The 27,249-nt window shown below is 48.4% G+C and overlaps 1 long non-coding RNA gene across 1 annotated transcript; it reads right to left on the bottom strand.

The window, feature by feature from the left end:
• Window positions 1-980: 980 nt before the first annotated feature.
• On the bottom strand, window positions 981-15,512 carry LOC142295744 (uncharacterized). Its single transcript, XR_012751539.1, has 4 exons — window positions 15,281-15,512; window positions 7,005-7,864; window positions 1,829-2,067; window positions 981-1,347 (listed from the first exon to the last, which is right to left on the bottom strand). It is a non-coding gene; the product is annotated as an uncharacterized LOC142295744 (long non-coding RNA).
• Between the last annotated feature and the right edge of the window lie 11,737 nt (window positions 15,513-27,249).

Genomic DNA, 27,249 nt, shown 5'->3' on the forward strand with positions numbered 1-27,249 from the left:
CGACGGCAGCGTCCTCCCCGCCCGCGACAATTGCAGAATGGTCCGGACCATTTTCTTGAAAGGCGATGTCCTGCTGGGCAGGACACATCGCTATGTTTGATGCATACCGCTGTGTTTAACGCCTGTGTTTCATCATTATACAGGTCGCCCATCGTTACTGCGTCGTTGGTAAGGTCTGACTGTGTGATATCTCACCAGCGACCTCCCAGCGACTTACCAGCGATCCTTATCAGGTTGTATCGTTGTCGGGATCGCCGGTAAGTCATTGTGTGTGACTGGGCCTTTAGACCTCCACTTCCTGGTTTAAGAATATTATATTTTTTATTCTATGTGTTTTTAAAAAGGTTCTGTGTGTTTCGTGGCAGAATTCTAAAAATGTATACTCTGTGGGGAACTCTGAAAACAGGCTCTATGGCGGCACTCTTAAAATTAGTGCTCTTTGGGGGAACTGTGAAAACAAGCTCTATAGTGGCACTCTTAAAATTTGTGCACTGTGGAGGAACTGTGAAAATTGGCTCTATAGTGGAAATCTTAAAATTTGTGCTCTTTGGGAGAACTGTGAAAACAGGCTTTGTAGGGCCACTCTTAACATTTTTATTTGATTCATTTACTTCCTCTGTAACCATGATTACTATGATGACAGAACCACTCATTTCCCTATCCACATTGAATGCAGGGCAGTTTTCCTGCTCTTAACCCCTTTTTGTTACTTTTTGCTGCCCCCTAGTCCTTACTATGACCATTTTACAGCTATTTCACAGCATCAGTGTTCTAGTCCCCATTGACTTCTATGAGGTTCAGAGTCCAGGGTCAAGTTCAGGTGCCGAGCCAAACTCTTCATTACAGTTTGCCCGATCATCCACGTGTCCATTCATCCCTACTCCCTTATACTCCCTCCAGTCACTTATCATTATGTGCTCCTAAAGTTATGTAATATAATTCTATACAGTAAAGTCACAACCAGACATAGAAACGGTCAATATTATTTATTGAACAAATCTTTTGAAAATGAATGGAATATATAGTCTAAATTCCCTATCTGTATGTCTTTGGAGTGTGGGAGGAAACCGGAGAACCCGGAGGAAACCCACGCAAACACGGGGAGAACATACAAACTCTTTGCAGATGGTGTCTTTGGTGAGATATGAACCCAGGACCCCAGTGCTGCAAGACTGCAGTGCTAACCACTGAGCCACCGTGCCGCCCATAGATGGAATATATGAGACTATCATAGTCTGGAGCTGCAGCTGATATTAGGATCTCTTCACATGGTGGAATCGTTGTTTCTATGAAGCCGATGAGAATCTGTGGATCATGATGGAAATGACCTGTAACTTCTGCAGATTTCTGTAAAGAGAAGACGACAAGATATTACATCCCATCAACAGATTTCTAAACTAAATAATCTAATATATAAAGCTGAATGTGTGTGTGTGTGTGTGTGTGTGTGTCCAGGATTGGCATCTGCACCGTCGCAGCTACAGCCACAAAATTTTGAATACTAAGAGAACTAGGAGGGAATAATTGACCAGTATCACAAGTTTGAGAAGAAGTCAATTCAAACAAGGACAGTTCAAGTATAGCAATATAACCTTTATTAAATATAAAAAGCAGGTTTTTTAAAAAGACTTGAACAATAATCCAGAGTTATAAGTTATAAATAGAGACAGGAAGATAGAGGAAAGGTTCAGAGCAAAAGGCTGTTCAGGTCTGAGCCATCACCATGGGGGATAAAAAATAGAGGCTCAATCCCGGCATGTACGAATTAAATATTACAATCCTAGTGGATAAAAGCATGCCAATTGTTAAGAGAAGCATAGTTACTTACCCATGGTGAAGCCTAGTCAGACCAACAGCCACCGCACCCCAACGCGTTTCGTAGTCTTTTTCAAGGGACTGCGACATGGTGTGTGGTGAGGGGGATCTATTTATATGTGCCCCAAACAAATCATAGTCTGGAGCTGCAGCTGATATTAGGATCTCTTCACATGGTGGAATCGTTGTTTCTATGAAGCCGATGAGAATCTGTGGATCATGATGGAAATGACCTGTAACTTCTGCAGATTTCTGTAAAGAGAAGACGACAAGATATTACATCCCATCAACAGATTTCTAAACTAAATAATCTAATATATAAAGCTGAATGTGTGTGTGTGTATGTGTGTCCAGGATTGGCATCTGCACCGTCGCAGCTACAGCCACAAAATTTTGCACACTCACACTTCTGGACCCTGAGAGCGTCATAGGCTATGTTTTGAGGGGAAATTTTAACCCCGCTCTTTACAGTTATTCTCCAAAAAACCTGCCTCCATTAAAGCGAATGCAGTTGGGAGCCACAGTGCAGCCAGAACTTCAGAAGAATGCGCAGCCACGCCCTTATATGGAATGTTGGTGTGTCACAATGCAGCCAGGGAAAGAGACAGACACAGACAGGGTAAGAAACAGACACAAAGAGACAGACAAAGAGACAAACTGACAGGGAAAAAGACAGACAGGGAAAGAGAGGGAGAGAGACAGATTAAGAAACAGACACAGACAGGTAAACAGACAGACACAGACAAAGAGACAGAGACAGACACAGGGAGACAGACAGACAGGGAAAGAGACAGACAGGGTAAGAGACAAACAAAGACAGGTAAAGAGACAGACACAAGGAAAGAGACACAGGGAAAGAGACAGACAGGGAAAGAGACAGACAGGGAAAGAGACAGACAGGGAAAGTGACAGAGATAGACAGACAGGGAAAGAGATTGAGACAGACGGAGAAAGAGACAGAGACAGACATGGAAAGAGACAGACAGACAAAGAGAGAGAGAGAGACAGAGATATATACAGAGGGGGAGACAGACATTATAATTACATTTCTATGTATTTGTTTTGTGGTTCTTGTGTGCAGAATACATTTTTGTTAATACATTCTATTTTGTTAACAGCAGTTATTAACCTGGGCGAAGCCGGGTAGTACAGCTAGTAATCATAATAATAAATCTTTATTTCTATAGCGCCAACATATTCCACAGCGCTTTACAATTTAGGAGGATAATATACAAACAAATAACAGTTATAGAAAATACAATAATTAGAGTATGGAAAAAGAGACACCCCTGCTCGTGAGAGCTTACAATCTACAATGAGATGGGGGGGGGGGCAAGGTACAAGTGCTTATTTACAATGACAATCCAGCCATCTCAAGGAAATGGGGGATAGATAAAGGATACCTGAACCAGTCAGCCAGAACCTTGACATGCATTTGGCTGCAGTGGAGTTTGACGTGGAGTTATGTTTTGAGAAGGCATGAAAGGACTACGTAAATTTAATTCGGCTAGGGAGTATAATAGGCCACCCTAAAAAAATGTGTTTTTAGGGAGCGTCTGAAGCTGAGTAAGTTGTGATTCGTCCAAGCTTCTTGGGGTAGAGCGTTCCAGAGGATTGGTGCAGCTCGGAAGAAGTCTTGGATTGGGAGTGTGAGGTTTGGATTAGTGTGGAAGTTAGCTGAAAGTCATTTGCAGTGTAGAGAACGGGTGGGTTGATAGAGAGCAGGGTGGAGATGTAGGGGGGTGCTGCACTGTGGAAAGCTTTGTGGGTGAGAACAAGCAATTTGAATTGGATCCTGTGATATATGGGCAGCCAGTGCAATGACTGGCACAGAGAGGAGGCATCCGAGAAGCGGTTAGCAAGGTAGATGACCCTGGCAGGTGCATTGAGGATGGACTGTAGAGGCGAGAATCTATTTAGGGGGAGACCAATTAATAGAGAGTTACAGTAGTCAAGGTGGGAGTGGATCAGGGCCACGGTGAGGGTTTTTGTTGTTTCCTTTGTAAGAAAGGGGCGGATTCTAGAGATGTTCTTGAGGTACAAGCGACAGGAGCGGGCAAGAGATTGTATATAGGAGGTGAAGGAGAGACCGGTGTCAAGTATAACACCCAGACAGCGAGCCTGCTCCTTCGGAGTTATCGTGGTGCCGCACACAGAGAGGGAGATGTCAGGTTTAGGAAGGTTGGAAGACGGAGGGAATAGAAGAAGTTCAGTTTCGGAAAGGTTAAGTTTCAGATAGAGAGCACACATGACATTGCAAACTGCAGTCAGACAGTCACTGGTGTTCTGTAGTACAGTGGGGGTGAGGTCAGGGGATGAGGTGTATAGCTGTGTGTCATCAGCATAAAGATGGTAATGGATGCCAAATCTACTGATGGCCTGTCCAATTGGGGCAGTGTAGAGAAAAGAAGAGGGCCAAGGACTGAGCCTTGAGGGACCCCAACTGTGAGAAGAAGAGGAGAAGATGTGGAGCCAGCAAATGATACGCTGAATGAGCGGCCAGAAAGATATGAAGAAAACCAGGAAAGCACAGTGTCCTTTAGGCCTATTGAATGGAGCATAGAGAGAAGGAGATGGTGGTAAACAGTGTCGAAGGCTGCAGAGAGGTCAAGAAGAATAAGCAGAGAGTGGTCACCATTACGTTTTGCTGTCAACAGGTCATTGGTCACTTTGACAAGGGCAGTTTATGTTGAGTGTAGGGGGCGGAAGCCAGACTGTAAAGGATCTAGAAGAGAGTGAGTGGAAAGCTAGCGGGTGAGACAAGAGTAGACCGGGCGCTCCAAGAGTTTGGAAATGAAGGGGAGATTGGAGACTCAAGTGGTAGGATGAGAAGAGGAGAGGAGCCTGGAGACTTCTTCCTCTGTGACTGGGTCAAATGTGGAGCGTGAGCCGGACGAGATATGGGGAGGGATTGGAATCACGATGCTTGGTGGTCGGGAGCTGATCTCTTGGCAGATGTTTACTATTTTCTCTGTGAAATACCAGGCAAGATCATCAGCATGAAGGTCTGTGATAGGGGTCTGTGCTTTGGGACTGAGGAGGGAATGAAAGGTGTCAAAGAGCTTTTTTGGATTGTTCATTAGTGAGGAGATCAGTGTGGTGAAGTAGGACTGTTTGGCGAGGTGAAGGGCAGCGTTGTAGGTTCTTAGCATGGATTTGTTGTGGATGAAGTTTTCTGGTGTGCGGGTTTTCTTCCATAGGCGTTCAGCACTCCTAGAGCACTACTGGAGAAATCGAGTTTGTGATGTGAGCCAGGGTGTTTTACTCTGTGTTTGGTTGTTCTGAAGGTGAGGGGCACTACGTGGTCTAGGGTACTTTTGAGCGTGTCATTGTAGTTGTTTGCAGCCAGATCAGGACAGGAAAGTGAGGAGATAGGGGACAGTGATGAGTGTAGACAGTCTGTAAATGTCTGAGAGTCGATGGACTGTAGGTTTCTGAATGTGTGATTGGTGGGAGTGTCCTGGGGTGGGTGAGGGTTTGTGAACTTGAAAGAGAGGATGTTGTGGTCAGAGAGGGGAGGAGATAAGTTATCAAAGTGAGAGATTCAGCAGAGGCGGTTGAAGACCAAGTCGAGTGTTACCGTCTTCATGTGTCTCAGAGGATGAAAGCTGTGAGAGGCCAAAGGAGGTGGTTAGAGATAGAAGCTGCTCATATACCCCCATCCTGCTCATATACCCCCATCCTGCTCATAATATACCCCCATCCTGCTCATAATATACCCCCATCCTGCTAATAATATACCCCCATCCTGCTCATAATATACCCCCATCCTGCTCAAAATATACCCCCATCCTGCTCAAAATATACCCCCATCCTGCTCATAATATACCCATATCCTGCTCATAATATACCCATATCCTGCTCATATACCCCCATCCTGCTCATATACTCCCATCCTGCTCATATACCCCCATCCTGCTCATATACCCCATCCTGCTCATAATATACCCACATCCTGCTCAAAATATACCCCCATCCTGCTAATAATATACCCCCATCCTGCTCATAATATACCCCCATCCTGCTCATAATATACCCCAATCCTGCTAATAATATACCCCCATCCTGCTCAAAATATACCCCCATCCTGCTCAAAATATACCCCCATCTTGCTCATATACCCCCATCCTGCTATATACCCCCATCCTGCTATACGGCCCGCATCCTATGGCACATAAAAAAAAAATAAACGTTCATACTCACTTTACCTCACTCCCTGCAGCATCGCTCCTCCTCCGTCTGTGTCAGCAGCAGCGCCGCAGTGTGGAGCCGGCCACGAACCCTGCAGCATCGCGATGTCCTCCTATCTGTGCCGGCTGCAGCTGTGTGTGGACACGTGCGCACAGCGATGACATCATCGCTGTGAGCACCGCTAGACTCCACACACAGCCACCGCCGGCACAGACAGGAGGACATCGAGGTGCTGCAGGGATAGTGGCCGGTGAGTAATAGTGATTCACTGCACCTTGCGCTGATGATGATGCGCGGGGAGCAGTGAATACAGCCGCATCTGATCACTCCTGGCTGTAGTTGCCAGGGGTGATCATGCGGGCAGGCTGTTTAATATGCGCGCATCCCCTGCCCATCACCCCGCCCACCTGTCAGCGCTGGCTTCAGTGCTGAGAGATGATGGGCGGGATGATGGGTGTGCATATTAAATGAGCGGGTCCACATGGTCACGGCAGGCTGCTACAGCCTGCTCGTGCCGCCGATGACCCGCTCCACCGCAGCACCCTCATTCCCCGCAGCCCTACATTCAGACTATAAGACGCACCCCCACTTTCCCCCAACATTTGGGGGGATCAAAGTGCGTCTTATAGTCCGAAAAATACGGTATTTGGTTACTATAGGTCCTTTTTGACTCTACTACTTATATATTCTGTGTGCCTGTTTTATTGGGGCACTAGACATGTCCTAAGGGCATTTTCAATTCTTTGGTGCTGTGGTCGCATTCTGGGCTTGCTGCCCTGTACATGTCCACCTTATCTATATGTTGCATTATTATTGCATATTCATTTTTTTACTTTTCATTAATAAAAGTATTGCATTTTATTTAGTCTTCCTGCACATCTTTTTGTATATGATAAAGAGAGAACAGAACAGCAGGAAGTTATAAAGTTGTTTTTTTTTGTTTGTTTTTTTACAGCCTTTAAATTCATTTAGTTTTAATGAATGCAAGAGTTCCTTACCTGGGCTGGAATTCAAGATGGTCTCTTCCACTGTCCGCACCACGAACATCACTTCTTTTTTTAAGAAGTGGGTCTGTGCCGTCTTCGGAAACAGTAGTCACGGCACAGGGGGCAGTGAGGGGGGTTAGAGAGCAGCCAGTCAGAAATGCAACTCTGATGGAAGAGGTGTTTGCACGGGAGGTCTACGACCCGCTCTCTGATCTGATAGTCAGTCCTACATATGGCACATCCCTCACCCTCCTCCTCCTCCTGTGAGGTTATATTCCTTTTTCGGAGTCTCGCAATTTGCCGTACTCTTTTACAAGGCCGAGGACGCCTTCTTATCGGCTCAGGATCGTCAGGACCGTCGCTTTCGCTGCTGGAGGGCCCAGCGGGGGCTGGTCTTGGAGGAGAGCGGCTTCTTCTTCTCCTCGGCTCAGGATCGTCGGGACCGTCGCTTTCGCCACTGGAGGACCCAGCAGTGGCTGGGTTTACAGGAGAGTGGCTTCTTTCTCTGCTGCTGCCCTCCGCTCTTGTGCTGGAGGGCACGGCAGGGGCTTGTCTTGGAGGGGAGGGGCTTCTTTCTCTGCTCCTGCCCCAGCTGCCCTCCGCTGTTGTGCTGGAGGGCCCGGCAGGGGCTTGTCTTAGAGGAGAGCGGCTTCTTTCCCTCCTGTCCCTGCTGCCCTCCGCTGTTAAGCAGGAGGGCCCGGCATGGACTGGTCTCAGAGTAGAGCGGCTTCTTTCCCTACGACGTGGAGGATCTCTGGCACGTCTCCCTCTCCTCTCAGTGACAGCATTGCTGTCTCTTCTATGTCCATCTCTGTTAGAAGGTCTTTCATCTATTTGAGAAGACCTCAGTCTAGGGACAATTATGGCCTGACCTATAAAGAAATGATAATTTATCATGATTATTCCCAATTTTGTCAAACACTTTTGGCCTATAGGGATTGGTCCATCTGCTGCGGTGTTTAGAGAGAGGATAAACCCTAGAAAAAATGCCTTATTTTGGACTTCAGTTTACCTGCAATGTCTGTCCTGAAATGTGACCTATCATACCTCAGAAAGATCTCCTCCCAGGAAAGCCCTATAGTAGGAGGTCTTAAACACGCGGGCCGCATGCAGCCCCTCAAGCGTCTTCTTGCAGGCTGAGCCCGTGAACACTGTAACGATCGTGGCAGGTGCCAGACGCCGCAATATTCAGTATTTATTTCATTTGATTGGACTGCTGGCGCCATTCAGAGCTCTCTGCAAAAGCATACCCAAGGCAGCCACTGGCCAATTACAGCAGGCCAGCAGCTGACATAGGGATATGACGTCAAACGCTGGATTCTGATTGGCCAGGGGCTGCCTTAGGTATAGTTCTATAGAGAGCTCTGAGCGGCACCAGCAGTTCATTCAAATGAAATAAAAAGCGCTAACGACTGCGGGCACCGATCATCACAGGGTCTGCGGGCCACAAGAAGAAGGGAAGAAAGAGTACACCGAGGGAACAAAGGATAGATGAGAAGAATCTTTTTTTTTTTTTTTTTTTTATGTGTATATGAAGAACGGCATATAAGGGGAAACTACTATAGGATGGGACGTTACTACTCGTATAAGGTGGGCACAAAAATGGGCACATCACTATAAGATGGGGACAAGGATGGGACATTACTCTAAGATGAGGACATCGATGGGCACATTCTTAGAATAAAAAGGAGCAGGATGGACACATTACTACAAGGGGAGCAAGATGGGCACATTCATGGTCGGAGTGGCCCACAAAAACACCCAAGGATCCTCCGGTAGGCCCCGGGTCCTCAGTGGGCCCCCTGTGCTTCTTATAGGCTGGGCTGAGGCAGGGGGCCCCAGGCGGCTCCACCAGTGGCAGTGCCGAAGCTGCGGGGCCTCCAATCTCTATGTTGGTAGGGGCTGCACTGCACCACAATTGTTTGTGTGCCACCCCTGCCATGTCACAGTTAACAGACGTGGCCACATCTGCTGACTGTGACATTAGGCAGCGCACCCAGCACTGCTCCTTCCCGCTGGAAAGGATCTGCAATGGAGACTGCGGGCCGGATGGGAGGCAAAGGGGGGGGGGGGTTGTAAGAACTCCTTTAGTATGTGTGAATGTTTATATTATTTTTTTTATAAATGTGTGTGTGTGTGTGTGTGTGTTTGTATGGTATGTTTGTCTGTACATTAGTGCTTTTGCCTGTCTGCGTTTTTGTAAATGTTTGTGCATGTGCCTGTCTGGGTGACACTGATACAGGGGGATATTTGCCTGAGTGACATTGGTGCAGGGTGACATGTGCCTGGGTGACACTGGTGTAGGGGGATATGTGGCTGAGTGACATTGGTGCAGGGAATTATGTGTATGGGTGACACTGTTGGAGAGGGATATGTGCCTGGGTGACTTTGGAGTAGGGGAATTTGTGCCTGAGTGACACTGGTGCAGGGAATATGTAACTGAGTTACACTGGACCAGGGGGATATGTGGCTGGATGACACTGGTGCAGGGGATATGGGCCTGGGTGGCACTTGGGCAGGGGGATGTATGCTTGGATGACAATGGTGCAGGGGTGATACTGGAGCAGGGGGATATGTGCCTGGGTGACCCTGAAGCAGGGGGATATGTGCCTGGGTGACCCTGAAGCAGGGGGATATGTGCCTGGGTGACCCTGAAGCAGGGGGATATGTGCCTGGGTGACCCTGAAGCAGGGGGATATGTGCCTGGGTGACCCTGAAGCAGGGGGATATGTGCCTGGGTGACAATGGTGTAGAGGAATATGTGCCTGGGTGACACTGGTGCAGGGTGATATGTGCCTAGGTAACACTGGTGCAGGGGGATATGTGCCTGGTTCAGAGGTATGAGGTACATGCACCTGTGTCATTCACACATTGGGGTAAAGACCTGGAGACAGGTTCTACAAAGTAGTTATCATGTGGCGGGACTTCCTTTCATTACTCCAGATAAGGAGTCTTATGGACACTAGTTGTTGATAATCAGGCCATACTCTGGATGGAGAACATGACCTTAACCAGATTGGGTTTTTGGAATTGGCAAAGGAATCTTTTAAAAGCACCACTCCTGTCCAATAACCTCAGAAAACCCTTTTTTTGGGGGGGGGAGGGGGGGGGAATTGCACCTTTTTAAAAATCATGACACCATGTGTGCTTGTCTGCATGTGTGTGCCTGTCTGTGTGCATTTGTCTAAGTGACTGCTTATCTATGTATGTAGGCATCTGTTTGTGTATGTGTGCCTACATGTGTGTATGTCAGTGCATCTGCGTTTGTGTGCATGTGCTTGTCTGCGTGCATGTGCCAGTGTGTGTCTGCATGCATATGTGCCTATCTGCTTGTGTGTGCATATCTGTGTGCCTACATTACTCGCATCACTGTTATGCACTATGCTCTAAGGTCAGCGCGCAACCTCTGATGAGTGGGGTGGCCATTTGACCACGCCAGATATTAAGGCGGAAGAGGATGTCGGCGAGCATAGGAAGGTAAGAAGAATCTTTTTGTTCCCCCTCTCTGTAAATGGACAGGGTATTGGATATAGAAGCCCAGGATGGGAAAGTTTAGGAGCCTGGGTTGGAGGAAGATAGAAGCCCAGAATAGGAGATACTATTAAATAAAGGTGACCAGGATGGTGACATTATTAAATAGGGGGCCAGGATGGGAAACATTATTAAATACAGGAGGTTAAGATGGGAGACATTATTACTATACGGGGCAAGAACGAGGAACATATACCGTAGTACATTATTGGTTTATCGTAGCAAATGGTGGACATAATTACTGTACACGCATATTAGAGGAAATTATTAATGCTGTAATATAATTTAATTTTGAGTATACTGTGTTCCATGGGGGGAACAAAAGTCTGACATAGTGTAGAAATTGGGGAAAAAGTGAGGAATGTGCTCTGGGAGTGATCAGCTATAGGTGACTATGTGTTATTTTCTGCAGAGTCAAGTCATGGCAGGAAGAAGTGATCATGGTCAATGCCGGATGAAGAGGAAAATGAAGATGAATAACTTGAAGTCACGGATAAGTCAGTGTATTACATGAACATACAGAAATACACATTATACACTATATACAGAGCTCTCGTGTGTAATGTAATTGGTGATCACTGTATTACCTATACACTTATACACTATATACAGAGCTCCTGTCTATAATGTCACTGGTGATCACTGTATTACATGTACACACTATACACAGAGCTCCTGTCTATAAATTCACAGGTGATCACAGAATTCCTGTCCATAATGTCACCAGTAATTACTGTATAACCTGTACACTGACAATATATACAGAACACCTGTGTATAATGACACTAATGGTAATATTAGTGTTATTAGTATTGTGTTTTTTATGATCAGTATTGTATTATTATTCGGTCACTATGTGGTTTGGTCATGGGGTGTTGATAATTGACCCTGGTATGTAGTTGTATTCGGTCACTATGTGATGTTAATATGTGATCTGGTCACAGTGTGGTGGTATTTCTCTTTAATGCAGTATTATTTGGTCACTATGTGGTCTGGTCGTAATTTCGCATTATTTCTCCCTTGTATGTGGTATTATTCTGTGACAATGTGATCTGGTCATAGTGTTGCAGTATTTCTCGCCTTCTACTGTATGGGGTATTATTCGGTCACTATGTGGTTTGGTGCTGATGTGGCAGTATTTCTCCCTTGTATGTGGTTGTATTCGGTCACTGTGTGGTGGTAACATGTGGTCTAGTCACAGTGTGGAGGTATTTCTCCCTTGTATGTGGTATTATTAGTCTTGGTATAGTGGATTGTGTTGTGTATGGGGAAGATTATTTATTTATTTCCAATAGAGATTAAATACATGAACATTAACCCCTCCCTGTCCTGATTATTGCACTGTAGTAAATATACACTTACAGAGGTTCTCTGCTGAAGACAAGTAATCACCTTTTCTAAGGCCACGTGCACTCGTTGAGTATTAGGTCAGTATTTTACCTCAGTATTTGTAGCCAAAACCAGGAGTGGTAAAATCAGAGGAAAATATAATAGATACACAGGCACCAGTTCTGTATTTTTCACCCACTCCTGATTTTGGCTATAAGTACTGATATAACATACTAACCAAAAACTGAACATGTGAACATGGCCTAAGGATAAGTGATAACTTAATGATCAGTGGCGTCTGATTGCTGAGACCTGCAAGAATCAGCAAAATGTGCCACTGTTATCTGCATTAAAGTGGAGCTCATGTCCGACCTGACCCCTGAGCCATTCACTCCCTCAGTGGCTGTGAGTGCTGTTCTCTGCTTTTTCTGGCTGCCCCAAGAGGATGAATGGAGCTGCGGACACACATCCCACCTGCCGCTGCATTGTATAATGGGGATAAAAGTGTGCCAGAACTGCCTGTATTTTACAGTCATTGCTCCACTATAATGGGGATAATGAATAATACGTATTTGCACATACAGTCAGGGCCAGAAATATTTGGACAGTGACACAAGTTTTGTTATTTTAGCTGTTTACAAAAACAATACAATTATATATAATATGGGCTGAAAGTGCACACTCCCAGCTACAATATGAGAGTTTTCACATCGAAATCGGAGAAAGGGTTTCGGAATCATAGCTCTGTAATGCATAGCCTCCTCTTTTTCAAGGGACCAAAAGTAATTGGACAAGGGACTCTAAGGGCTGCAATTAACTCTGAAGGCGTCTCCCTCGTTAACCTGTAATCAATGAAGTAGTTAAAAGGTCTGGGGTTGATTACAGGTGTGTGGTTTTGCATTTGGAAGCTGTTGCTGTGACCAGAAAACATGCGGTCTAAGGAACTCTCAATTGAGGTGAAGCAGAACATCCTGAGGCTGAAAAAAAAGAAAAAATCCATCAGAGAGATAGCAGACATGCTTGGAGTAGCAAAATCAACAGTCGGGTACATTCTGAGAAAAATGGAATTGACTGGTGAGCTTGGGAACTCAAAAAGGCCTGGGCGTCCACGGATGACAACAGTGGTGGATGATCGCCGCATACTTTATTTGGTGAAGAAGAACCCGTTCACAACATCAACTGAAGTCCAGAACACTCTCAGTGAAGTAGGTGTATCTGTCTCTAAGTCAACAGTAAAGAGAAGACTCCATGAAAGTAAATACAAAGGGTTCACATCTAGATGCAAACCATTCATCAATTCCAAAAATAGACAGGCCAGAGTTAAATTTGCTGAAAAACACCTCATGAAGCCAGCTCAGTTCTGGAAAAGTATTCTATGGACAGATGAGACAAAGATCAACCTGTACCAGAATGATGGGAAGAAAAAAGTTTGGAGAAGAAAGGGAACGGCACATGATTCAAGGCACACCACATCCTCTGTAAAACATGGTGGAGGCAACGTGATGGCATGGGCATGCATGGCTTTCAATGGCACTGGGTCACTTGTGTTTATTGATGACATAACAGCAGACAAGAGTAGCCGGATGAATTCTGAAGTGTACTGGGATATACTTTCAGCCCAGATTCAGCCAAATGCCGCAAAGTTGATCGGACGGCGCTTCATAGTACAGATGGACAATGACCCCAAGCATACAGCCAAAGCTACCCAGGAGTTCATGAGTGCAAAAAAGTGGAACATTCTGCAATGGCCAAGTCAATCACCAGATCTTAACCCAATTGACCATGCATTTCACTTGCTCAAATCCAGACTTAAAATGGAAAGACCCACAAACAAGCAAGACCTGAAGGCTGCGGCTGTAAAGGCCTGGCAAAGCATTAAGAAGGAGGAAACCCAGCGTTTGGTGATGTCCATGGGTTCCAGACTTAAGGCAGTGATTGCCTCCAAAGGATTCGCAACAAAATATTGAAAAAAAAAATATTTTGTTTGGGTTTGGTTTATTTGTCCAATTACTTTTGACCTCCTAAAATGTGGAGTGTTTGTAAAGAAATGTGACAATTCCTACAATTTCTATCAGATATTTTTGTTCAAACCTTCAAATTAAACGTTACAATCTGCACTTGAATTCTGTTGTAGAGGTTTCATTTCAAATCCAATGTGGTGGCCTGCAGAGCCCAACTCGCGAAAATTGTGTCACTGTCCAAATATTTCTGGACCTAACTGTATCTGTAGGACGGGCCCCTAAAGTCAATTCCCTTGGTGGGCCCCCGACACCCCAGTCTGACACAGGGCACATTACTACAAGGGGATCAGGATGGGCACATTACTACAAGGGGAGCATGATGGGCACATTACTACAAGGGGAGCAGGATGGGCACATTACTACAAGGGGAGCAGGATGGGGACATTACTACAAGGAAAGCAGGATGGGCACATTACTACAAAGAAAGCGGGATGGGCACATTACTACAAAGAAAGCGGGATGGGCACATTACTACAAGGAAAGCAGAATGGGCACATTACTACAGGGAGATCAGGATGGGCATATTAATACAAGGGGAGCAGGATGGGCACATAACTACAAAAGGAGCAGGATGGGCACATAACTACAAAAGGAGCAGGATGGGCACATTACTACAGGGGGAGCAGGTTGGGCACATTACTACAAGGGGAGCAGGATGGGCACATTACAAGGGGAGCAGGATGGTCACATTACTACAAGTGGAGCAGGATGGGCACATTACTACAGGGGGAGCAGGATGGGCACATTACTACAAGGGGAGCAGGATGGGCACATTACTACAAGGGGAGCAGGATGGGCTCATTACTACAAGGAAAGCAGGATGGGCTCATTACTACAAGGGGTGAAGGATGGGCACATTACTACAAGGGGAGCAAGATGGGCACATTAGTACAGGATAGGGACATTGCTACAAAAGGAGGACCCCATGGGAAAATAACCACAAGATGTTGGCCAAAATTACTATATGGTGCTAATTATAAAAGATAAGTACTTACAAAAAGGGGATAAAATGTAAGAAAAGAAAAATAATTCTAAATAAAAGCATGGAAATTTCTTTTAACCATTAAAAATGCTTTTTTACATATCAACTAAAATAAACAAAAATGTCATGTTATCACCACATGTGTAGTAATTCAGGCTATAAATCTGTTTTATAACCCATATGATGAATTCCATTTAAAAAAAATAAATAAATAAAAAAAACAAGCTAAAAATTAAAAAAAGTGATCCTAATGTGTATAGAAAATATAATATGGTATTACTTAAAAAATCACTTTGTCCTGCAAAAAATGCGGCCTCCGAAATATATTTTTTTATTCTATGTGCGGGCCATATACCTAGTCAAGTTTGAGACCCCTGCTCTATAGGGTGTGAATATTTTCTAGCTTCCATAAATATTTCACTTACCACGATTCTCTGGTCGGCGCAGCCTTGCTTCATTGTCAGCGATCAGCTGACGCAGCTCCCGGGTACTCATGGCTTAGATACCTGTAGGTACCTGGAGCTGATATAATATGGAGATCTGAGCTCTCCGGGGGCACCGGTATTATTGTGCCCTGATCAAAGATCAATAACAAGTAATGGAAGTAAACACTAGATGTGGAGCACAAACTAGATCACTCTTCCAGAGCCAAAGGGAAGTTTCTGCTAAAGCATCAACTCAAGAAATGGCGCTGATGTCAGTGTGCGGGGGGCTTCTATACCCTCCGGACATTCCATTCCATTATGACATCATCATGGAGAACCCTGAGCATTGTGACATCACAGCAGCCGGCCCCATGTTTGCTGCCAACCGATGAATGGGGCAGAGAATGTGGAATAGAAATCTCCTGTCTGTTTTACTATAATATAATGTATATAAATCTGTGCGTTGGAGAAGATTATAAGACAGGTTTTCTCAATGTTTGTAAATAGTACATTTTTTGCTTGGTAGATAAAATATACATATTATGTATTGTATAAATTATTGTATAAATGAGAATTATTTAACATTAGATGTCTATGGGGAATATATAATTTTTAGTTGTGGGTGGTACACTATTGCTAAACAATGCACATCTCAACTGCTGCAGAACCTCTTCATCTGAAATTGGCAATAAATGCAGTGTGTATTATGATGTTTTGCAGCAGCTGAGGTTTGTGTCATGCAAATCTGAGGCAGCTGAGGTATTATATTATTCTTTGGCAAAGTAATTTGAAGCACAAAGGGCACACAAGGAGCCCATGCACATTACTACAAGGGGAGCAGGATGGGCATATTACTACAAGGGGAGCAGGATGGGCACATTACTACAAGGGGAGCAGGATGGGCACATTACTACAAGGGGAGCAGGATGGGCACATTACTACAAGGGGAGCAGGATGGGCACATTACTACAAGGGGAGCATGATGGGCACATTACTATAAGGGGACCAAGATGGGCACATTACTACAAGGGGAGCAGGATGGGCACATTACTACAAGGGGAGCATGATGGGCACATTACTATAAGGGGAGCAGGATGGGCACATTACTACAAGGGGAGCATGATGGGCACATTACTATAAGGGGAGCAGAATGGGCACATTACTACAAGGGGAGCAGGATGGGCACATTACTACAAAGGGAGCAGAATGGGAACATTACTACAAGGAGAGCCGAATGGGCACATTACTACAAGGGGAGTCGAATGGGCACATTACTACAAGGGGAGCAGGATGGCACATTACTACAATGGGAGCAGGATGGGCACATTACAACAAGGGGAGCAGGATGGGCACATTACAACAAGGGGAGCAGGATGGGCACATTACTACAAGAGGATCAGAATGGGCACATTACTACAGGGGGTGCCGAATGGGCACATTACTAAACGAAGGGGCGCAGGATGGGCTCGTTACTACAAAGGGAGCGGGGTGGGCACATTTCTACAAGGGGAACATAAGGTGCATATTATTACAAGGGGAGCAGGATGGGCACATTACTACAAGGGAAATATAAGGTGCACATTATTACAAGGGGAGCACAATAGGCATATTACTACAAGGGGAGCAGTATAGGCACATTACTACAAGGGGAGCAGGATGGGAACATTATTACAAGGGGAGCAAGATGGGCACATTACTACAAGAGGATCAAAATGGGCACATTACTACAAAGGGATCAGGATGGGCACATTACTACAAGGGGAGCAGGATGGGCACATTACTACAAGGGGAGCAGGATGGGCACATTACTACAAGGGGAGCAGGATGGGCACATTACTACAAGGGGAGCAGGATGGGCACATTACTACAAGGGGATCAGGATGGGCACATTACTACAAGGGGATCAGGATGGGCACATTACTACAAGGGGATCAGGATGGGCACATTACTACAAGGGGAGCAGGATGGGCACATTACTACAAGGGGAGCAGGATGGGCACATTACTACAAGGGGAGCAGGATGGGCACATTACTACAGGGGGAGCAGATACTATAATAGGAGCAGATGGGCACATTACTACAGGATGGGAACATTACTACAAAGGGACGACCCCATGGGAAAATAACCACAAGATGTTGGCCAAATTTACTATATGGTGCTAATTATAAAAGATAAGCACTTACAAAAAGGGGATAAAATGTAAAAAAAAATAATTCTAAATAAAAGCATGAAAATTTCTTTTTACTATTAAAAATGCTATTTACATATCAACTAAAATAAACAAAAATGTCATGTTATCACCACATGTGTAATAATTCAGGCTTTAAATCTGTTCCATAACCCAAGTGATGAAAGCCATTTAAAAAAATATAAATAAAACAAGCTAAAGATTTAAAAAAAGTGATTCTAATGTGCATAGAAAATCTAAAATGGTATTACTTAAAAGGTCACTTTGACCTGCAAAAAATGCGGCCTCAAAAATATTTGTTTTTTCTATGTGCGGGCCATATACCTAGTCAAATTTGAGACCCCTGCCCTATAGGGTGTGAATATTGTCTATCTTCCCTAAATATTTCACTTACCATGATTCTCTGGTCGGCGCAGCCTTGCTTCATTGTCAGCGATCAGCTGACACAGCTCCCGGGTACTCATGGCTTAGATACCTGTAGGTACCTGGAGCTGATGTAATATGGAGATCTGAGCTCTCCGGGGGCACCGGTATTATTGTGCCCTGATCAAAGATCAATAACAAGTAATGGAAGTAAACACTAGATGTGGAGCACAAACTAGATCACTCTTCCAGAGCCAAAGGGAAGTTTCAGCTAAAGTATCAACTCAAGAAATGGCGCTGATGTCAGTGTGCGGGGGGCTTCTATACCCTCCGGACATTCCATTCCATTATGACATCATCATGGAGAACCCCGAGCATTGTGACATCACAGCAGCCGGCCCCATGTTTGCTGCCAACCGATGAATGGAGCAGAGAATGTGGAATAGAAATCTCCTGTCTGTTTTACTATAATATAAATCTGTGCGTTGGAGAAGATTATAAGACAGGTTTTGTCAATGTTTGTAAATAGTAAATCTTTTGCTTGGTAGATAAAATATACATATTATGTATTGTATAAGTTATTGTATAAATGGTGATTATTAAACACTAGAAGGCGGCCCGATTCTAACACATCGGGTATTCTAGAATTTACGTATTGTGTAGTTAATGTATGATTTTTGTTTTATATATATATATATATATATATATATATATATATATAGATGTTGTTGTGTGTAGTTGCCAGTGTTTGTGTAGGGCACTGTAAATGTTCTGGGCGTTGTCTGGGTGGGGGTGTGTGTGAGAGCGGTGTTGTTTGTGTGTAGCGTTGTGTGTGTTGCCTTGTTTGTGGAGCGCTGTGTGTCTGTAGAATTGTGTGTGTGTGGTGCTGTGTGTGTTGCGCGGTTTGTGTGGGTGTGGGTGTGGCTGTGGGGTGCGTGTGTGTGTTTTGGGGGGAGTTATGTTTTGTGCAATGTGTGTGTTGCGCGGTATGTGCATATATTTGTGTGTGCCGCGGTGTTTGTGTGTTGTGTGTGTGCTTTATTGTCTGTGTGTGTGTGGGTGTCTGTGTAGGGCGGTATTTGTGGTTCCCAGTGTGTGTGGCGGTGTGCACCCCCCATCGTGCTCCTTCCCCCATGCTGCGCACCCCCCATCGTGCTCCATCCCTCATACTACGCACCCCCCATCGTGCTCCATCCCCCATGCTGCGCACCCCCATAGTGCTCCATCCCTCATGCTGCGCACCCCCCATCGCGTTTCATACCCCCATTCTGGGCACCCCCCTATCGTGGTCCACCCCCCATGCTGCACCCCCCATCGTGCTCCATCCCCCATGCTGCACCCCCCATCGTGCTCCATCTTCCATGCTGCACTCCCCATCGTGCTCCATCCCCCATGCTGCGCACCCCCCATCGTGCTCCATCCCTCATGCTGCGCACCCCCCATCGTGTTTCATCCCCCCATTCTTGGCACCCCCCATCATGCTCCATCCCCCATGCTGCACCCCCCATCGTGCTCCATCCCTCATTCTGCGCACCCCCCATCGTGTTTCATCCCCCCATTCTGGGCACCCCCCATCGTGCTCCATCCCCCATGCTGTGAGCCCCTCAGAGAGAAGTATAATAGGAGGAGTATAATGAGAGGAGTTGCCTTGGGGGGAGGTGTACAGGTGCCCAACGTGTGCGGGGGGCGTGGCCGAGCGGGCATAGTGTGAGGGGGGCGTGGCCGAGTGGGCACAGTGTGAGGGGGCGTGGCCGAGCGGGCATAGTGTGAGGGGGCGTGGCCGAGCGGGCATAGTATGAGGGGGCGTGGCCGAGCGGGCATAGTATGAGGGGGCGTGGCCTGGCGGGCATAATGTAAGGGGGCATGGCCTAGTGGGCATCGCATGCGGGGGCGTGGCCTAGCGGGCATCGCATGCGGTGGGCGTGGCCTAGCTGGCATCGTGTGGGGGCGTGGCCTACCGGGCATCGTGTGCGGGGGCGTGGCCTAGCGGGCATCGTGTGCGGGGGCGGCGCCAGCGAGCATCGCGTGCGGGGGGCGGGCCTGGCCAAAGGGTTAATCCATGCGGGGGCGGGGCCGAGCCAAGCAGCCAATCCGTATGGAGGGGCGGGGCCAGGCCGAGCCCAGCGGCCAATCCGACGGTTGTCACTGTAAGGACACAATTTTGGAGCAAGACAGACAGACAGAATAAGGCAATTATATATATAGATTAGATGTCTATGGGGAATATTCTTTATAATATTTAGTTGTAGGTGGTACACTATTGCTAAACAATGCACACCTCAACTGCTGCAGAACCTCTTCATCTGAGATTGGCAACAAATTCAGTGTGTATTATGATGTTTTGCAGCAGCTGGGGTTTGTGTCATGCAAATCTGAGGCAGCTGAGGTATTATATTATTCTTTAGCAAAGTAATTTCAAGCACAAACGTCCTGAATGGGCATTACCAAATGATTAATTTGTATGTGATGCGTTTCAGGGGCATCGCATGCAAATTAGCCATGTTAATGTGGCGCCCCTGAGGCTTCCGTCGCCACAGAGATATTGCACCTCAGCCAGAGGTGTGATGTCCCATCCTGGGTAAGAATAGGGTCACCTACCGGTCCACAGACTAAACTGTCACACACCAATTGGTAGGCATACAATGGGTCAGGGATAGTGGCAACAACCCCCATAGATGTATTCATGGGGCCGTAAGTCCCATTTCTGGTCCCAATAGTGTGGGTGGGGCCTAGTCAGTGGGTGTGTGGGAGGAGTGAGAAAGAGAGAGTAGACAAAGGGAACTAGGAAGTTCAGTCTAGTCAAGTCAGAGAGACAGAGGGAGAAGGAGAGGGAGGTAGTTACCTCAGGAAAGTGAAGGAGAAGAGAAAGTAACAGAAGGAAGTTCCTGGTGGAGATCCTGGGGTCTAGTTAGGCCCAGGTGACACCTAGAGAAAGAAAGGATCCCAGGGCCACAGAAGGGCATATAGGCTCGTGGCCTGTTCCACTGGAAGATCGGGTGGAGGAATCTGGCTGCATTCAGGGACGGTCCCCAGACAGAGGGAAGAAAGACAATTTCTCAAAAATAACAACGAAGGCCCTGGGTGGTTGCAAGCACCCAGGGCCACAACCTGCCTCAGATCCCCTGTGAAGGGGGCAAGATACAACTGCGGTTAGTTCCCTTTGTTCAGGCCCTGTGGTGGAGGCCGAGACCAGCTCAGCTACAATGGTCAAGGCTAGGAAGTCAGTCAGGAAAGAGACACAGGAGGGGTGCACCGGTATTGACCACTGAACTACCCGGGATTGGCGGAGGCACCTGACAGTGGATCCCAGCATACTGTGGGCAACCGGTTTGCTAGCACCTGGACTCAAGAACAGTGAGTAAAAGACCTTAACTGCAAGCCCTGTGTCGTCTGATTCATTCTGCACCTCCTCCACAAACACCATAGAACCTACAAAGTACCAAAGGTTGCCCCGGGGTACCCGCTCTACCTGTGGAGAGCAAGCAACATCTCAGCTGCTATAAAATCAGCCCCAGAGGTCCCTTCCAGCAGCTGCGGCCCTAAAGAGCTGCAATTTACCACAGGTGGCGTAGCAAATCTTATATAAACTTTAACACTATCATCACCCCCAATATCGCCACATCATTTACTGACTCCACCAGGGTCACGGAATCGGGCCCCGCCACCACTGACTACCCTGGACTAGTCTGGCCCGACATCGAGTCACCTAAGGGCCTGGGGTTGGCGAGTCACTAAGGATTAGTGATAACTTATTAATCAGTGCGGTCTGATTGCTGGGACCTGCACCGATCGGCAACATGTGCAACTGTTATCTGCATTAATGTGGAGCTCATGTCCAACCCGACCCCTGATTCATTCATTCCTCAGTGGCTGTGAGAGCTGTGCTTGGCTTTTTCTGGCCGCCCCAAGAGGATGAATGGAGCTGCGGGCACACACCCCACCTGCTGCTGTATTGTATAATGGGGATAAAAGTTCCTCGATCCTCTGATCAGTGCAGATTCCGCTGGTCTGGTTCCACCGATCCATAAGTTATCACTTACGTAACCTGTAGATTGGTGATAACTTGTTTGCACCACAGAACCCCTTTACGTCAAACAACTAATTGTTCGTCCCAGTTATGGTGTGTCGCGGGCGGAGAGGGGTTTTTGGGGAACACCGCTCGCCTGGGGAATCTCTGGCGCTCGGGTCCGGTGCTTCTGCTCCTCGGTGGCTCAAGCACGGGGCCGGACCCGGGGGCTCGAGCAGCGCCTCCTCGCCCACGAGTGAAAAGGCGGAGGTTTGGTGGTGGGATGTCGGTTGTGACGCCACCCACGGGGTTGTGGTGATGGTGGGCACCACCGCTGCTGGTGACGGGGGTTCCCGGGAGCGATGGCGGGGAGCAGCTGAGGTGTTGGCCCCTCCGTGGGTAGGGGCGGTTGGTCCCAGGGCCCCGGTTGGGGGGTCAGATGGATGTAAGTTGGTGGGTAGGGGCTAGGTGCAGGTGCCGATACGGGGAGGCAGCGCGGAAGCGGGGCAGCGATACGGTGCAGCGCTGTGCCGGATGGCACTGGTGTACTCACTCAGGTAGTCAATAACAGAGTCTCTGATAAACCAAATGGCTGGATGGATGGGGCCCGCAGTCGGCTGTGGTGTCTTCACTCTCCCCGGACGGGTTGATGGCGGCTGTCTTTCCCTGCACCTGTGTGTAAGTGTTTGACCCCTATGGATTCCCACGAGTGGTCCGCTCACCGGCTTCTACCCGCAGGCGCTGGCCCTTGGATCTCTGGCCGTTGGCGGTGACTCTTATCCGGACGGGTTGGGCTCTTGCCTTCTGACGGGACTTGGGTGGGAACGAACCCCTGAGGTCCAGACCGCAATCAGAGAATTTGACCGTTGCGGCGGCTTCCGAGCCTAGTCGGGGTCTGAGTACCCTGCCTTGGTGCTTAGCTTCACTCCGCTCCCCGGTTCGGTACCGGCGGGCCACCGCCCGACCCCGGTCCTACGGTTCCGCAGACGTCCACTAACTCCTGCAGACGGCCACCACCGTCTGCCGACCTTGCTGACTGTGCCTGGGCTCCGACCCAGTCACACACAGTCTCTCCACTTCAACCTCCAATCCAACTCCACTACTCCTCTACCTCCTGAGCTCAACTCCTTCACTCCACTCCTTCACTCAACTGTCTGCTTTTTCCCGCCTCCAGGTCTGTGAACTCCTCAGTGGGTGGGGCCAACCGCCTGGCTCCTCCCCACCTTGTGTGGACATCAGACCCTGGAGGAGGCAACAAGGGTTTTGTTTGACGGATGTTCCCTACCAGGGGAGGGGGTGTGTGTGTATGTGATGTTATTCTGTGACCCCTGGGGTCCAGGGCATCACAGGTGCACAGGAGATGTGCAGGAGCCGCCTGTGCTTTACAAGCATTTCTCCACTATAATGGGGATAATGGATAATAGGTATTTGCACATAGCTGTAGGGTGGGCCCTGTGAGACTGTGACCGGGGTTGTCTATGACGGCCGGTACATCTCGCCCCGGTTGTGCTCCCTCCATGTATAGAAAGCAACTCCACTCCAGGGTTAATGCTGTTTCCCTGCAGGCTGAAAGGAGGGTTAAAAAGAAACAGGAACATGGGCGTGGGTCCCTAGTGTGAGGGAGTGAACACAACTCCCTGAGTTTCTGCCAGAGAAACACATGTGTGCTGTTTTGGACTATTGGTTTGTGCAATAAACCGTGTGCTGTGACCATTGGTGCCTGGATCCCGTGTCTTCTGCCGCGCAGCCGACCACGCTACCTCACAGATGGTGGAGAATGCGGGCATGCCAGCCCGGTGAGGTGTAGCATCCATCCCTGGTGACCCGGTAGCACATGTCCTGGATTCGAACGGCTATACTACAGCCCAAACCCGGTGACGCCATGGAGGACATACTAAAGCAGCTGGCTCAGGCTAATGCACAGCAACAACAGGCTAATGCACAACAGCAACAGACCAATGCACACCTGCTCCGGTCGTTGGATCGTCAGCAGCAATCCTTGCAATTGCAGGAACAAAGGCACCAAGAACAGATGGTTCTCCTGGCCAAGTCGATCCGTGCCGGACCAGCAGCAACAACCCCGGGACCGGGTGACGACGGCAGCGTCCGGAAAACGGTGAGACAAGCGTTGCAAAAGATGACCCCGGGGGATGATGTAGAAGCGTTCCTGGCGGTGTTTGAGCGGGTGGCCGAGCGGGAAAAGCTGCCGACCCCCCAGTGGGCTGAAGTATTGTCGCCCTATCTGACGGGGGAGCCCCAAAAAGCGTACCTGGACCTCTGTACCGAGGACGCCATAGAATATGCGACCCTGAAAGCCGAAATACTTGCTCGGTTGGGGTTGAATACCTATGTACGGGCTCAGCGGGTAAATCAGTGGTTCTATGAGGAAGTCAAACCCGTACGCTCCCAGGCCTATGACTTGTTGCATCTGGTAAAGAAGTGATTGCAGCCTGACACTCTGAGCCCTGCGCAAATGGTGGAAAGGGTAGTGGTTGATCGCTTTGTGCGCACTTTACCCGTCACCTTTCAACGGTGGGTAGGACAGGGAGACCCAAGTACCCTGGACCAATTAGTGTGCCTGGTGGAGCGGCATGTGGCTACGCAGGACTTGATACGGGACACTGAGACTTTGCGTGCTGCCCGTCGGTCCGGCCCCTCCAAGCCTCGGGCCAAGGACCCACCGCTGATACCGGTGCGGGAGTCCGCTATCGTCCCGTCTGAGTCCGCGCCCGCCGTCCCTGAGGTCCGGAAGGCTATGTACCCTAAACGACAACTCGTCAAGGTGGTTAGGGGGTTTCCTTCCCTATTAGATGTTGGCGGTGCCAGCGGGTGGGACATATGGAAGCCCAGTGTCCACTCACCACGGAGCCCATGGATTGTGGGGTTACCCGGCGGGGTTCAATGTATGCTCAGGCGGTGTGTACCGCGGACCTTGTCTCCCCGGAGACTGAGCCCCACTTGTGCCAAATACAGGTGAATGGATGTCCGGTTACAGGCTTGTTGGATTCCGGAAGCTTAGTGACCCTTGTGCGATCAACCCTAAGGGCTGAAGTAAAGGCCATAGGACGTACCGTGGGGGTGGTTTGCATACATGGGGACCGCCGAGACTATCCCACGGGGGTTGTCACCATCACAGAACCCTGCGGGCAGGTGCAACATGAGGTGGGACTTATGAACACTCTTCCCTATGACGTGATCCTAGGAAGGGATCTGCCGTATTTTTGGACTCTATGGAAGGGGCCTCCTAAGTCCCCTCAGGTATTGGACAGTCCGGGACCTGAGCCCGACAATCCCGAATCCGGGACACCTGCCGTAGGGGTCCCCATGATAGGGACAGAATGTGAACCCGATAGGTCGCCCCTAGAGGTATTGGCAGGAGAGGCTGAGATGGTCGAGCCCATCCCGGAGTTGGAGGCGTCCCCGGATACGTTTGGGACAGCCCAACTCCAGGACCCTACATTAATACATGCCCGGAGTCGGGTGACAGTGGTTGACGGGGTGGCACAGCTGCCCGGTACCCAGGTAAGGTACCCCCATTTCGCTCTTAAGCAGGATTTACTCTACCGGGTAGATGAAATACGGGGCGTGGGGGTAGAGCAGTTGGTGGTGCCCCAGCCGTATCGCCGGCGGGTCCTCGACTTGGCTCATAAACACCTGATGAGTGGCCACCTAGGGGTCAAGAAAACGCAGGATCGAATATTGCAAAGGTTCTATTGGACCGGGGTCTTTGGGGAGGTAAAACGGTTCTGCGAAACCTGCCCGGAGTGTCAGCTTACCGCACCCCTGGCCCACTTTCGCAGTCCGTTGGTACCGTTACCCATTATAGAAGTCCCTTTTGAACGGATAGGGATGGATCTGGTGGGGCCCCTCGTAAAGTCCGCTCGAGGGCACCAACACATCCTAGTGAACGTTGACTATGCCACCCGGTATCCAGAGGCGATACCTCTCAGACATACTGCGGCGAGGCTTATAGCTTGGAAGTTGTTTGCTGTGTTCTGCCGGGTGGGGTTGCCCAAGGAGATCCTTACGGATCAGGGGACCCCATTCATCTCTAAAGTGACCAAAGAGCTACGTACGTCTGTGTATCATCCTCAAACGGACGGTTTAGTGGAGCGATTCAATAAAACCCTGAAAACCATGCTCAAAAGGGTGATTTCCAAAGACGGGAAAGACTGGGATATGATGCTTCCCTATTTGATGTTTGCCATCCGAGAGGTGCCACAGGCATCCACGGGGTTTTCGCCTTTTGAGTTGTTATACGGGCGACATCCCTGGGGATTGTTGGACCTGGCAAAGGAAACATGGGAGCAGGAGCCCATCCCACATAAAAGTGTGATTGAACACATTTTAGGAATGCAGAACCGCATAAGCGCGGTCATGCCAATTGTTAAGGAGCATTTACAGGAGGCTCAGGCCGCGCAAAGCGGCCACTACAATAGACAAGCCACCGTGCGGACCTTTCAACCCGGGGATCGGGTGTTGGTATTGATCCCCACGGCGGAGAGTAAATTCCTGGCTCAGTGGCAAGGCCCCTACGAGATAAAGGAAAGAATCGGGGTGGTCAACTATAAGGTATTGCAGCCTGGTAGGCGGAAACCAGAACAAATATACCATGTCAACCTGTTAAAACCTTGGCAGGAACGGGAAAGCCTGATGGTTGATTTTTCCCCATCTCCCTCCTCTTCGGGTTGTTCAAACCCGGCTCCAGCGACCTCCGGAGAGGACGAACCAGAAGTAAGGATTGGAGAAGCCCTCACCAAGCAACAGAGGCGAGAGGCCAGACGGCTGGTTCAGCAGAACCCCGATGTCTTCTCCAAGCTGCCTGGTAGGACAAGTCTGATACGACATGACATTGTCACTGAGCCTCACCTGAAGGTATGCCTGAAGCCATACCGGGTACCGGAGGCTCGAAGACAAGCCATATCAGAGGAAGTGAAGACAATGCTACGCCTGGGGGTCATCGAAAAATCCCGGAGTGAATGGGCTAGTCCCATTGTCCTAATACCAAAACCCGATGGCTCCTTAAGGTTCTGCAATGACTTTAGGAGATTGAACGAAATATCCAAGTTCGATCTCTACCCCATGCCCCGGGTGGATGAGCTGATTGATAGGCTGGGACAGGCGCGATATTTCACCACGCTCGACCTGACCAAGGGGTACTGGCAGGTGCCATTGACGGAGTCCGCCAAGGAGAAAACCGCTTTTGTTACGCCGGAGGGTCTCTTCCACTATGTTGTCTTGCCTTTTGGGTTACATGGCGCTCCGGCCACGTTCCAGAGGTTGATGGACTTGGTGCTGGAACCCCACCAGTCGTATGCATCAGCATACCTTGATGACATCATTATTTACAGCTCCGAGTGGCAGACCCACTTGGAACAGGTACAAGCGGTGGTGAACGCGCTCCGAACAGC

The sequence above is a fragment of the Anomaloglossus baeobatrachus genome, chromosome 3, assembly GCF_048569485.1.
Source record: "Anomaloglossus baeobatrachus isolate aAnoBae1 chromosome 3, aAnoBae1.hap1, whole genome shotgun sequence".
Lineage (NCBI taxonomy): Eukaryota > Metazoa > Chordata > Amphibia > Anura > Aromobatidae > Anomaloglossus > Anomaloglossus baeobatrachus.